This window comes from Globicephala melas, chromosome 3 (genome assembly GCF_963455315.2).
Source record: "Globicephala melas chromosome 3, mGloMel1.2, whole genome shotgun sequence".
Lineage (NCBI taxonomy): Eukaryota > Metazoa > Chordata > Mammalia > Artiodactyla > Delphinidae > Globicephala > Globicephala melas.
The window spans coordinates 36,234,821-36,249,963 of record NC_083316.1 but is presented as its reverse complement, the minus strand read 5'-3'; positions in this window follow the sequence as shown (position 1 = coordinate 36,249,963).

Genomic DNA, 15,143 nt, shown 5'->3' with positions numbered 1-15,143 from the left:
TACATGCTTCAAATCATCTCCAGATTACTTATAATATCTACTACAATGTAAATGCTATGTAAATAGTTGTTGGTGTGTAGCAATCAAGTTTTACTTTTTGGAATTTTCTAGAAATTTTTTTAAACATTTTCGATTCTCAGTTGGTGAATCTGCAGATGCAGAACCCAGAGATATGGAGCGCCAACTGTATTCATTTTCTGTTTAACATTAGAGCAGAGGTCACTACAGGGTGACAGAAGAGGTGCGAGTCTAAGATGAGGCAGTTTCTGTACAAGATTCAGTTGCTGTTTAATAACATAAGATCTGGCAAGCTAGGAATTCAAGTAGGAACCAGGAAGCCAGTGACTTCAACATAGCCAATAGAAGCCAGTAGATTAACAAGGAGAAGTAGCCGGAAATAGTAAAAATCAAAGCTGGCTATTCTCACAAGTCTAGAACACAAGATTTTTCCATGAAACAGAGGTTCTTTGTTAGGTGATCCCTTTTACACTTCTTACATACAAAAAGTGTAGCCTCAGAAGCTAAACTTGGAGAAAGCATTTGCAGCTGGTCAAAGAATGACTGAAGGGAAAATAAAGGCCTGATTAGGTCTTGATCATTGAAATGGTAGAACAAAGGTATCTTAAAAGCAAGAGATGGTACAAAGAGAAATAAAAAGAAATAACATGGTCATGGTCTAGTTTCATCCATAATGGAGTAGCTATTATTGGACTTAACTTCTTGCTATAAACAAGTATAAAATCTAGACAAAACATATATAACAACTGTTTGCAGGCACTGGACAGCAGCCACTGCAGGGCTATGGTCCTTGAGAGAAAAGAGGCAAACAAAATAAACGTCACATAAACCCCAGATTTCTTCCTCGGGGCATTTTCCAAACCACAGCTGAGGGAAATACAGCCTAAGTAAAGACAACAGTCTTGTTGGACAGAAGAAACAGAGTTCAGGGCAGCCAAGAAAACTGGAATGGAGTGGCTGAGTTCTGGAGAGAAAAAACTAAAGAGAAGGAGCCCTAATAATGTGTGTAAAATTTCCCCTCTTGCCCTTAGTTACCCTCTAAGATGCACTTATGGAAGGAAAAGCTTTGGAAACCCAAGCAAGATAGTCACTGGGATGCTCGCAATCAGAGCAAAGATTTCCAAGGCCATGGAGTTCAGGTACAAGAGTTAGAGACTGGAGCATTCAACTGAGATTCCAGATACGCCACTTTCTAGGATGTGGAGTAAAAATCTCCCCCTAGGTACAAGGGCCATGAGCAAAACTGAAACAGACTTGCCCTTGCAAAGCTGAAAACTACCTTGGCAAAATAAAGGTGATCCAAAAGCAATTTTACTCCCTGCTACAACAAAATGTAGCATTTTTTAGAACATAATTCTGAGCATCTTGAACATACACACAATGTTAGTTATACAATCAAAAATTACTAAATGTTAAGAATTTTTAAAGTCTAATAATTGACAGATAAAATAGAATCAGAAAGTAGTTAACAGATGAAGAATGTAAAATAACTATGATTAATGTATTTGAGAGATGGACAAAACAGATAAGAGAATACAGATTTTTAATAGTGGATTTAAATCTATAAAAAAGTAAAATGGACATTCTGGAATTACAAAATATATTATCTGAACTTAAGAAAGCATTATATAGTCTTAACACCAAACTAGAAACAACAGAAAACTATATTAGTGAATTTGAAGACAAATCAATAGAAAAATATCTCAATGAAAGTGCAAAAAGAAAACCACACAAAAAAGAAATTCAAGACTTAGGATGGAACCAAATTAAACTTCAACTAATGTCTGTTCTAGACAAATATGTTTTGGAAAATAATAAAAATAAGCCTTGAAAAGGTAAAAGGGATTCCAACCAACCCAGTAACATCCCACAACAAAGCCTGAAAATATCAGAGAAATACAAAGAAATCCAGCACCTAACATAAAATTCACGGGACATGTATTGTTCTTAGGTTCTTGTGTTCTGCATAAAGCATACTATTTGAAGGTAGGCTGTGATAAGTTAAAGTCACATACTGCAAATTCTTGAGTAAGCACCCAGAGTGAACCCTAACAAACCGAGAATGAACCCTACTGTAAAACTATGAACTCTGGATGATAATTATCCAGAGTATTAGTGTAACTAATCAGTATTAGTGGAGCTTCGTGAATTATAAGAATCTACCACTCTGGTAAGGGATGTTGATAATGGGGAGACTATGCATGTGTGGGTGCAGGAGATAAAGGAGTAATCTCTGTACCTTCAGCTCAATTTTTCTGTGAACCTAAAACTACTATAAAATATAAAGTCTGTTAAACACACAAGTGTACATGTGCACACATGGAAATGCACACACAAAGATGGCACAAATGAAAAGCAACTAGCAAGACAGTAGATTTAAACACAATCCTATCTATGGTAACCAAATTCTAAAAGTAAGCCCCTAAGAATCCATATCCTAATCCCTAGATTCCCTATGAATATGTCCATAGGTCACAGATTTCTTTTGTGACTATTCTATTCCATTACTGTAGTCAGAACTCTAACATTCTAGACGATATGTAAATGAATGGGCATGGCTGTGTTCCAATAAAACTTTACTTAACAAAATTAGACAGTAGGTTGGATTTGACCTGTAGGCTACAGTTTGCCAACGCCTAACACAGAAAATCCTAAGGAACCTACAGAAAAGATTCTAAAGTTAATACGTGAATTTAGCAAGGTCACAGTATAAAAAGGTCAATCTACCAAAAGTCAATTGTATTTTTACATATTAGCAGCAAACAACTGAAATTTTAAAATTATTGCCAATAGCATTAAAAATATGACATATTTAGGGATGCATTTTAACAAAGTATTTAATGTACAAAATCTGTACATTAAAAATCACAAAACGTTGCCAAGATAAACTAAAGAAGGCCTAAATAAACAGATGTATTGTGGTTTGGAAGACTGAATATCACTAATTATTTCAGTTCTTTCCTATTTGACCTATACCCTGTATATGCTGTGTTTTTTCCTATACAAACATACCTATGATGAAGTTTAAATTTATAGATTAAGCAAAGCAAGAGATTAATGATAATATAATAGAACAATTATAACAAATCACTGTAAGAAAAGTTATGTGAATGTAATCTGCCTCTCTCTCAAAATATATTATTGTGTTAGCCAACACACGGAAGCAACCTAAGTGTCCATCAACAGATGAAAGGAAAAATATGTGGTATATATATACCATGGAATATTACTCAGCCATAAAAAGAATGAAATATTGCCATTTGCAGCAACATGGGTGAACCTAGAAATTATCATACTAAGTGAAGTAAGTCCACCAGAAAGACGACTATAATATGATATCAGTTACATGTGGAATCTAGAAAATACAAATGAACTTATTTACAAAACAGAAACAGACTCATAGACAAAGAAAACAAACTTATAGTTACCAAAGGGGAAAGTGGGGGAGGAATGAATTAGGAGTATGGGATTAACAGATACACACCACTATATATAAAATAAACAACAAAGATTTACACTATAGCATAGGGAACTATATTCAATATCTTATAAAAACCTATAACAAAGAAGAATCAGGAAAAAATATTTATATGTGTATAACTGAATCACTTTGCTGATACCTGAAACTAATACAATATTGTAGATCAACTACACTTCAACACAAAATAAAAATATCTTATTTTAAAGCTGTAATGCCTTTTGCATCTGAACAAAAGCACTTATCACCCACTATAGCCATAACTTTTGCAGTTTGAGGTGAGACAGCAAAACTAGCACGAATTTCTTTTTTCCTTTTACACACTTTCAGGGATTGAAGATTCATTCTTACCATAGATCTTAGCAACATCGGCATACAATTTTTCTTCTTATGAAGTAGAGAACTTTCACCTTTTCACTTAAATAAAGCACTCTATGGCTTCTCTTTGGTGTATCTGAATTGCCAGCATCACTACTCTTGTGCTTTGGGGCCATTATTATATAAATTAAGGGTTCCTTGAACCCAAGCACTGCATGAGATATTGTGACAGAGGCCATCTCAGTTAATCAAAGAGACGATGTCTGTCCCAAGCAGGATGGAGGCAGGAAGGTGCAAGATTTCATCATGCCACTAACAATGGCGCACAATGTAAAACTTCTGAATTATTTCTGTAGTTTTCAATTCAATAGTTTTACAGACTGTGGCTGACCACAGGTAACTGAAACCAAAGAAAGCAAAACCATGGATAAGGAGGAACTACTATCTAAGAATTAATTTAATTACGTGTAAGACAGTTGGCTTAAACACGGCACACGGTAAGCATTCAATTGATAGCAGTTACATTACTTTTCCTGGAGGAGATTCCAGAAAACTTTTCAGGTGCAGACAGATTCTATATAAAATTACTTTGATTTTAATGTTGGAATTAATGTTACAGTGTTAAAGTCAAAAGGATCTAGTATATTGATCTGATGGAAACTCAGTCACTTTAAATAAAGGGCATGGATAAACAAGTAATTCCTTAATGTTTCACCTGGAAATAATTCCTCAGTAACTATTCCAAGAACAGGAATAAGTAGTCCAAGATGAGGTTCTACATATAACCAAGAACATGTTATTTGATTTCATCACTGACCCCATTGGAAAAATTATTTTTCTCTCAAATGGGATTAGGCAGATTGTGGAGAAAGAGATACTTATTGGCTGATAGAGACTATCAGTACATGTAAGGATTTTTAAATGAATAACAGAGTCATAAAAATACATGGAAAATATTTTTTAAATTCCAAGAAACAGATCATTTTAACTCTACTACCTTGCTTACAGTAATAACACTGAAATTAAAGAATTTCCTTTCCCACATTCTCCAGACTATTTTGTAACTTTGGTCCAAAAGCAAAGTTCAATATTGGAGAAATATTTTTATAACAAACAAATTGAGTAAATTTTTTGGACCAGATGAAATGGACTTTAAAAGAAATTTTAAATAGAAAATCTGGAAAAAATAGAGAAAAGACCCCTTTGTATCTAAAATCATGGCTTCACCTTTCTAAAGAACAGAAAATTTCACATGTATATAATACTTAAACTAAGAAAATCAAAAAGACCTAGATGCAAAGGATATGATTTGAAAAATTTCTTCCTTAAAAGAACACTCATATTCACTTATGTTCAAGCCACCTTCTATTAAGGAAATTAGACAGCGATGAAAAAAAGGAAATACTGGGTTAAAGAATCTACTTTGTCTTCAGGTTGGTAAGAAAAAACATAGGACATAAATCTAAAATGGAAAGTTGTTAATCATTTTTATTCATTGATACAACCAATACATATTGATTATCTTTTGTGACATGAGGAGAAAAATAATTCCTGTCCTTAAGGAATTAGCAGTTCAAAAGGATACATGGACATTTACATGATGAACTATGATACATGGTGAAATGAAGTAAATGCCATGCTAGTAATACAAAGCCCTGCAGATGTTCAGAAAAGAGCAAATTAGGAGAACTGGGAAGGAAGCTGGGGACACTTACTGACTTTATTGATGTTACACATAGGGGATAGTGTTGGGACTGGAGCTTGAAGTATAGATGGGATACTGGTCAGTACAGATGACTGCAAAGGCATCCTAAGGAAAGGGAAAAGTTTATACAAATGTAGGGCAGTGTGGGGTTGTTCAGGATTCATTAAAGGAAACAATAGTTCAAGTTGCATGGGGATATAGAATCAATGAGGAGAAATCCTTTGGAAATAGAGCTGCAAAATTCAGGTCAAATGAGGAATTGTCCTGAAATAAGGCTACAGAGTTCACATTTCATTACATACAGGGAGGTAGTAAAGGTTTTTAAAGTAAGAACTGTATTTTTTTTTTTTTAATGCGGCACGAAGGTATGATTATGGGAATGACTGAAGGCTGGAGCATGGAGCTCTGAAGAGTCCAAATGAAATGTAATAAGTACTCAACCTCAGGTGGTACCCACAGGATAAGAAAGGAGTTGACACAAGTAGTCATAACTTGGGAGCATTCCTAACCTAAGTTTAAGGGGATAATAAAGAATTAAAAGCCTGAGTTTATTTTAACAAATTTTATTAAGAACTTTCTAAAATTTAGGTGTAGAAAGTTACTCCTAACATGAATCTAGCCTCTGAAGAGCCCCTGGTGACAATAATTATTATTATGCAAGGTGGTAAGTCCATTGATAGCAAGTAATGCTTGAGTATTAGAGAAATAAAGAAAAGCAGGGCTTCCCTTGTGGCGCAGTGGTTGAGAGTCCGCCTGCCGATGCAGAGGACACGGGTTTGTGCCCTGGTCCGGGAAGATCCCACATGCCGCGGAGCGGCTGGGCCCGTGATCCATGGCCGCTGAGCCTACACGTCCGGAGCCTGTGCTCCGCAACGGGAGAGGCCCGCGTACAGCAAAAAAAAAAAGAAAGAAAGAAAGAAAAGCAGCAAGAGCAGGTATGGGTGATAGTCAGATATTTCCCTGAAGGGAATAACAATTAAGCCAAGTTGTGTAAAGATTTAATAGGAGTCAGTCAGGCAAAAATCAATCAATCGAGAAAGGGCACATAATATCAGGTAGAAGGTAGGAATAAAGGATTGGGAGAATCAAGAAACAGTTCAAAATTGCATGGAGCTCCAATTCCTCCATATCCTCTCCAACACTCTTATTTTCTGTTTTAGAATAGTCATCCTAATGGGTGTGAAGAGATATGTCCTTGTGGTTGTAAATATATTTTTAAGCCTGCATGAAATGGATGATTTTCTGCAAAAAAAATATTATACCATTTATAATAACTGACACCAGAAAACACAGTAAATCTAAATAGACAAATTATCAATGGAAAAATACAGAAAACTTCAATGAACTAATTTCCACATGGTTTCATTGGGGTAGTCCATGAAGCATTTAAAAAGCCAGTAATTCCAAAGCCATTTAAACTTAGAGCACAAGAAAATAAGAAAAACATATTAGATTGTGAATAATAACTCTGTCAAAGCTCAAAAGATGCACACACACACAAAGCTACAGACTAATATCATATAAATATTGATGAAAAGTAAATTAAAAATAGGAAACAAAAACCTGCATACATTAAATAAAACACAGCCAAGGAGAATGTAAGGATGTTTCAATATTAGATATCAGGGGAAATTACATACTTATCATTATAGATTCTGGAAAAGCATGTGATATATCCAACATCATTAAATATTTTAGATATCAATAAAATAGGAATGGAAAGATTTTATACCTCAACCTCAAAACCAGCACCATATCTAATAGAGAAATAGTACGTTTTCCCACTAAAGGCAGAAATAAGAATGATATCCACTCTCATCATTGTTTGACTGAATTAATGGAAAAACATCAAGTTAAAAAAAAAAAGTCAGAAACAACTAAAAAGATTGCCATTGTGGATGACATTGGATAACTTGAAAACCTGAGAGATTCAGGCTTGAAAAACTGAAACTACTGTGGCTGAAAACTACCACAGGTGATATGGGCAATTAGTAAGATTGTATGGTACAAAACTAGTATATACACATAGTGTTTATATGAAAAAAGAAAAATGCAAGTTAAGGCATATTTATAATAGCAACAGAAAATAGCTTTAAAAAATTTAAGGAACATACAGATATCCATGAGGATACATTAAATTTCCTTGAAAACACAGGATACCTGAACAAGCATATAAAATGTCAAATTCTGCTAATTGATAAATCTAATGCAATTCAAATAAAAGCATCAACATTTTGTGTGGGGGAATAGACAAGCTGATTTTAAAGTTAATTTAAATTTTTAAAAAACACAGTGTCTGGAAAAATCAGAAAAAGGAGAGTTAGGAGAGGGTAGTAGCTCTATCAGATTTAAGACATAAAATAATGTAAATAATTTAAAGTGCATGATCATAGACCCATGAATAGCAAATACATAAATGACATACAATTCAAAGTCCAGATCTACATCCAATTTTTTTCATAAGCTTCCCAGTTTTCTCAACATTATTAATACTTCATTTCTTCACTGAGTTCAGACACTATCACAAATAGTTACTCTCAAAAATTGTGGATAGGAGTGTAAATTTGTACATCTACAGGCAATATGTATTATATTATAATGTACATATCTTTTAAACCAGAAATTTTTCTTGTAAGAACATCTCACAGGTATACACAGAAAGAAAAAAATGATATGCAGATTATTTGCTGCTATATGTTTTGTGACAGCAAAAGTTTAGAAATAATCTAAATGTACAAAAATAAGAAACTGGTTAAATAAATTATATATTTATACAATGGAATAATAGGCATCCATAAGAATTAATAAGGGTGCTCTTATATGGAAAGATCTCCAAGATTTTTTTAAGCTTAATAAGAGTATAGAATCCTACCAATTTCACCTAAAAATGAGGGGGGGGAAAGTGTGTGTATATGGTATATAACATACACAAAATATATCAAAGGAAATACAGTGGTTGCCTGTGGGAAGAGGAGAAATGGTTGAGGTTCAGGAGGAAGAGGTAAATGTTTTCTGAACTTTGTAGTCTGAATTTTGAATCCTATAAATATAATTACATAATTGGAAAATTAAATAATTTTGTTATAGAGAAAAAAAGCAAGCAAACAAAAACAACAAAACCCGTAAGAGGCCACTTGAAATTCTAAACTCTAGTCAATATAATCTAAAGGTATTTGGCAGAAGACTTTAAAGAACAACCACAATTTGAACATTTTATTATTTTCTAATATTTCTCAATTTCCAATTATTACCCAACAACATGTATTGAGCACTTGAGTTAATAATAAAACATCACAGACAAAAGCTTTCTAGTGAATTAAGTTGAATCTTAAAACTATTATCGTTCTTTCTGATGACAGTTTTTGTTTTTTGTTTTTTTAATCAAAGAGAGATGCTGATTTTTCTAGCTACCCAAAAGCTTACTTTGAAGTTTACTTGTACCTAGTACTGAATTAAGTTAGCAAAAATCAGCAAATACAGATTTTAACTTTTTCTACCCATTAAGACTTATCTCCTATAACCCCAAACATTGTTCAGTATAACTCTCTCACACCATCTCTGAATCCTTGTTCTTTCTCTTCCCTGAGAGCCTCCAGAAGTCAGATCAAGGAGCAATTAGGCATTGTGAGGTAACAGGCACTGAGCAAAGTCTTTTTTGTTTGTTTTTAATTCAAGAATTCTGCTTCCAAACTTAATGTAATGGAACTTTTTCCTAACCTTTGGTGTTCACCATTTCATATTTCATCATGATCTCATGAATTTTGTTGGTATAAAATTAATTCTTTAAATTAATTCTTTAAATTAAATTAATTCTTTAATTAATTCTTTAAATTTAGAAAACAATTATTGGTTGAGAAAACTATGAATTTCTTAATTCTAGTTCGTCCTTCTTAATTAACATGATGGCAAATACATATACATCTGCCTTCCATTTATCTTACAAAATTTAACGTAATGTTCTAAAACTTGAAAGACTCCATCATCACAAGGAACTAGGGATTAGCTAACAAATCTTTTGGTTTGAGGGTTTTCCAAATGATAATTTAGGTGGGCAAAAACAATTAAGTGAACCTGTTGGTTTTAAGCAGTTTTCACAGCCCAGTGCTGTGAAATAAAGTAGGATCTAGGGGGAAGAAAAGACTTCAAATAATGGCATGAAATTGGAGATGTTGCAAATCTCCTAAAATAGTTAATATCTGGTAGTTTACAAGATTTGGGTTTGTTTTTTAAGGTGGGGAAGTTCAAACATACTTTTTTCAAAAAGGCAGAAATAATATTTTGATGACTGTACCTGTTCTTTTTAAAACCAAACGAAACACACTTATTAGTAAAACAATTTGTCACTTATAAATCTAAAAGCCATTTCTTCAGACAGGACACACTAAAAAATATTCTTATTACCATCCTCAAATTCATCATCCTATTTTTCTTAAAAAATTGCTCATGTTGAAACTAAGTTTTAACTTAGTTTCCTCATCATTTTCTTTGAATAATAACACTAATACTGGATTAACACTCTAAATGCATGTTATCTAAATATTTTTTCTTCCAGTTTTACTGATATAATTGACAAACAGCACTGTATACTGTGTACAGCATAATGATTTGCTTTACATACATCATAGTGATTATCATATTAAGTTTAGTGAACATCAATGATCTCATAGATACAAAATTAAAGGAAATAGAAAAAATTGTTAAATAGTTATTTAATGAAACAGACAAGGAGAGAGTATGTACCTGTGATTCTCATGACATAGATGAACACTGATACTACTGAATTGTAGGGAAATTTTTCTAACAAATCTATAGCCAAGAACTGACCAACTAAAGATGAAAACAAATGAAAGTCAGCTAAAATGGTTACTAAGAAAATCCTACTTATGTATGCTCACTCTTGCATAGCCCATGCATCTCAGACCTCACCCACCAATAACTGGATAACAATGTATTATGTCATTTTTCTAACTTCATTGTTATGACAGGAACTCCTACCAGAGTAATTGCTTTAAATTATTGCTTTCCACTGTCTTCCAGTTACCGAGGAGTATTCACCTGAAGTTGTTTTCCCCTGAGGAAATATTTAAGCTTATATCCTAAGGCCAAATAAAGTTTTACCTCCTTGGTCAACTTCAGACATCTGTGAACATTTTTATCCTAAAATTATATTCCCTGAAACCAAAATCTAAGAAGAGAATTTCACCTTTTAACTCAGGTTGTTTTCCTCCCTCTGCCTTCCCTACCTCTCATCTAGATTTCCCCATGAGCCCATCTGTAGGCTTAGGTCTAACCTTGTCTCAGGGCCATAACGAAAAGGACAGGGATAATATTACCACCTGTTGTCCAACATACCAGTCAGGCTAGGAATGAGGTCACATTTCACAGACTTGAACCGCTGGGGTCTCTTTATACCTGTCCACCAGACCCAGAGGAAACGTCATGTCCAAGGCTTACCTGGGCATATGTATGGGCCCAGAACAAGTGCTCTTCACTCACTCATTGTCCCATTGGACTTTGGCTTTCATTTCTCTTCCATGGTGACCTCAGTTAGCATGCCTGTTACCCAGGTCCCCCTGCAAAACTGAACCCTTCACACTCTGTTTAAATCTTCTCTAGGGGCGTCCCTGGTGGCGCAGTGGTTGCGAGTCCGCCTGCCGGTGCAGGGGACACGGGTTCGTGCCCCGGCCCGGGAAGGGAGGATCCCACACGCCGCAGAGCGGCTGGGCTTGTGAGCCATGGCCGCTGAGCCTGCGCGGCCGGAGCCTGTGCTCCGCAACGGGAGAAGCCACAACAGTGAGAGGCTCGCGTACCGCAAAAAAAAAAAAAAAAAAAAAGTAAGCCTGGATTTTTTTATAAAGCAGAAACTAACACACCATTGTAAAGTAATTATACCCCAATAAAGATGTTAAAAAAAAAATAAAAAAAAAATTAAAAAAAAAAATCTTCTCTAGGGCTGGACCACCCTGGCAGACTTCCTACCACACAATGACTTCTGCCCATGGCCATCTTCCCATCCTATTTCTGGATGAAGACCACACCTTTAATTCTTTATGCTCAGCCTCCTAGTCCTAGACTTCCATGAACTTGCTAAGTGAGCCCCAAGGATATGCCTTGGGCTATGTGATCCCTCCGGATAGAAGCTTTCTCTATAGCTGGGTTTGGTGAATTCTAGCGTTGAGTCATCCAGCTTTTATTTTTTTGCCCTCATGCCACAAAACTCAATAAGGGGAAAAAAAATGCATCCTCCATACAGAAAAACCCATGTATTTTGAGTTGTTAATACAAGTTGTCTCTAGTAAGATAGGATTTATGTGGACTTGAATACTCCTCTGTTCAATCATCTCTCAAGTTTTTACTCAGGGGGAAAAAAAGGCATTAAAATAAAGACACCTGAATCCTTCATGAGTCCTACATCATCTATAATACCTACTGACACACATATTTAGTAATATTTTCCAAATCTTAATGTCTTTGCAAACCTAAGTTTGGATAGCTATATAAAGATGAATTTGGCTTAGAAGAGCTAATAAAAAAATCTGTGGCCATTTTTATAGACCCTACTTTCTTAGAACTGATCTTGTCTACCTTATAGAGATCTGGCAAAAGCCAAATTCAGCAGGGTGGAGAACAAAAACTGGGAAAGTTCTGGGAAGCAGTGCTCAAATAGAATTTTTTTTTTTAAATCACTTCAGGAAAAAACAAAAGGGAGTAAAGGAATATGTTAGAATGAATACTTAACTGCCTTTCCTGTACTTTTCTTGAAAGTGATTACTTTCTAAGGTAGCCATTCTCTCTTCTCTAGTGCCTACCTTATCTTAGAGTATTAAAGGGGTGAAGTGCTGATTGATAACTTTTCCTAGTCAAATAATGCAGGCATTACAGCACACTATTAGGAAAATGTTACTAGTAATTCCTTCAATGTTGATAGAGGACAGATGGCCAGCATACATCCACACCCCAGCCTTGGAGCCCAGTGGGTAAATCAGATTTTGTAGTCTTGAAGCCTGACAGGATACTTTGAAGGTGGGGAAAGCAGTGCCTGAATCAGAAACACTAGCTGGGGGCTAATAGGAAGATGTAACCGAAGACGATGAAATCTACAAAGCTGCTCAAGGTTGAGTGCCTTATTAGCGGAGCTGGAGGTACTGCCGTCCAGTCACATCAAGCCACAAGCAGCCTGATAGAAATGCCAAAGAGCAGCCACAACCCACCAAAGAAAATAAATGGTATTACCAAGCAAAAGCCCATAAGGAGAAAACTGTCCCTCTCCTCCCACTCCACAAACACAAGCCAGGAAAGACGTAGGGCAGGTTACGGGGGCAAGGTTACACATTGTGAAAAAGCACAGGCACCCCAAGCCACTAGTGTAGCTTGCACTGTGCATGACTGTGGGACAGAGTGGAAGAGGAAGGAAGCTCTGAATCAGAAGAGTTCTCAATTCTTCAGGCCCTGAAATTAAGTCAAACTTTGTGGAATCAAAATGGGACATCATTAAAGGAGCCAACACATACCAGAAAATGCAGAGGGAGTTAAGAGACTACAATAGGTGTAGGAAAAAAAGTCTATGTTTATAATACCAGTGAGATGAGACGGCTCAAAATGGACATAATGATGTATGAAAAATAAATGTTACTATCTATCAGTTAAAATATGGTAAACATCTAAAATCTTTCTATCTTCTACATTTTTACATTCTTGAAGAGTTTCAGAAAGGAGAAAAACCCATCTATTCTAAAATACTGCTTACAGGAGTCTTCTTAATGCTTAATAACTATTGGTAGAGCACTTCATGAAGTTGAAAATCTTTTATAAATGGCAAATGCCTATATACTACTCCTAAGTCATAACAATTTTAGGTTCCCCACTCTAAAAGAGCAGGTCTTAGTCAACAACATGACTGCAGTTTCTGGTCTTTCATGCTAACCTAAATAAGCACAATGTAAAAGTCAAAATGTTTATGTGCTCCTTCCTTTTTGCAAATCTCTTTACTACTGAGCATGCACTTCGTACATACACCTTCAAAACGCCAACATCACTAAACATGTCAATAAACCTCCAAATAATTTCTAAACTTGATGCAACATAAAGCTAACACATCAGCAGAGATATTGATTAAATTGATTTTTCCCAAAAGGGACAGTATGTTGCAATGCCATGTATAAAAAGACATTGGTAATATCAAGTTAGGTGAGAATTGGGAGCTTGGAGGATAGGATAAGTGGACAGTAGCTAAGAATTCCTGTCTCCTAGCATTTGATGGAATAAACACATCTCAAGAGGGTTACAGTCATTTCAGGAACTAAAGTAATTTACACTTTGGGAGTGGGACAAAGTAAAAAGCACATGGGATATTTGGAAGATAGCAACAAAGAAAAACTGCCATTATAGATTAAATTTACAGACACAGATTTGCTAACACAACTGTCACTGTTTACCTAAAAATGGTTTTTGTCAATGATTGGTCAACATAAAGATGTGCTATCATCACTGCATAAAAATAAACAGACAGCAGAACCAGCACCCAGAATTACTTTGGAGGAAGGAAGAGGGAAGCCCTTGCCCCAGAAGAATAAAATGTTGCAACTTTCAATAGTGTCCTAAGCCAAATATTCACAAAAAGATCTCTTGCCAATAAAAAAATACTTTGCTAATTTGTTTCTTTTGTTGTGTTTTGCTTTGAATTTTAAAATTTCTTTTTTGTTTTGTTTTAAAGGGCAAACTCATAAATATTTACAGAGATCTTACTAAGCAGAAAAAGAGATTAGAGAAAGTTTTTGAATGAATGCAACATATTTCATGTAAATTGAATTATACAATTAATGTTATACTGAGGAGAAAGAAATTATAAATCACAATATAATCTGCTTTATAAGACAACATTTTAAATGATGGGAAAAGTTAAGATAAATCCAAAGTGTTTTATATTTGTTGTGGTTCAAGTTAAATTTAATAAACATATTGACACCTAAGACAGTAAGCAAAATTATGTACTAGTATTAAATGTCACCAAGTAAAAATATTAATAGTTAAGCCTTTATTTTAAAATTTTCAACATACGTCACACATACTACTAACCATGCAAAATTCTGTTTATTAGTGTCTTATAACCTTTGATTTTCTATTTTTTGTAGTAAAAGTTTATAAATTACCACTTCATAAATTAAAAGTTGAATCATTATTTGTGTTCTATTAGACAGTGATAATCTGTACAAAACTACATTTGTGTTTTATTGAAAAACAAAATGGTTTCAAAAAATACTTTCACTGTAGTCATTAACAACCTTCTTGGCAGCAACATCATCACAAATAAATTTGTTTGCGATAGTCTTATTCATTATTAAGTACTAAATAGGGAAAACAGCCTTAGCCGTTAGCCACCAATGGTGAAAAGCTATGGATTGTGTGATTCAAAGTTCAGCTATAAATTAGGCATCAGAAATACTCATACCACCCACATAAATTTTAGACATAACATGTTCATATAAAATATGTACCTCCTTGGTCTCTGGTTTAATGGTAAAATGACAACTCATGAAGTGCCTCACAGACCCTGGCAAGAAAAGCAAAATAGAAAAAGTATGAACAAAAAAAAGCCTCCACTATCTTCCCAAAATCCTGCATTTC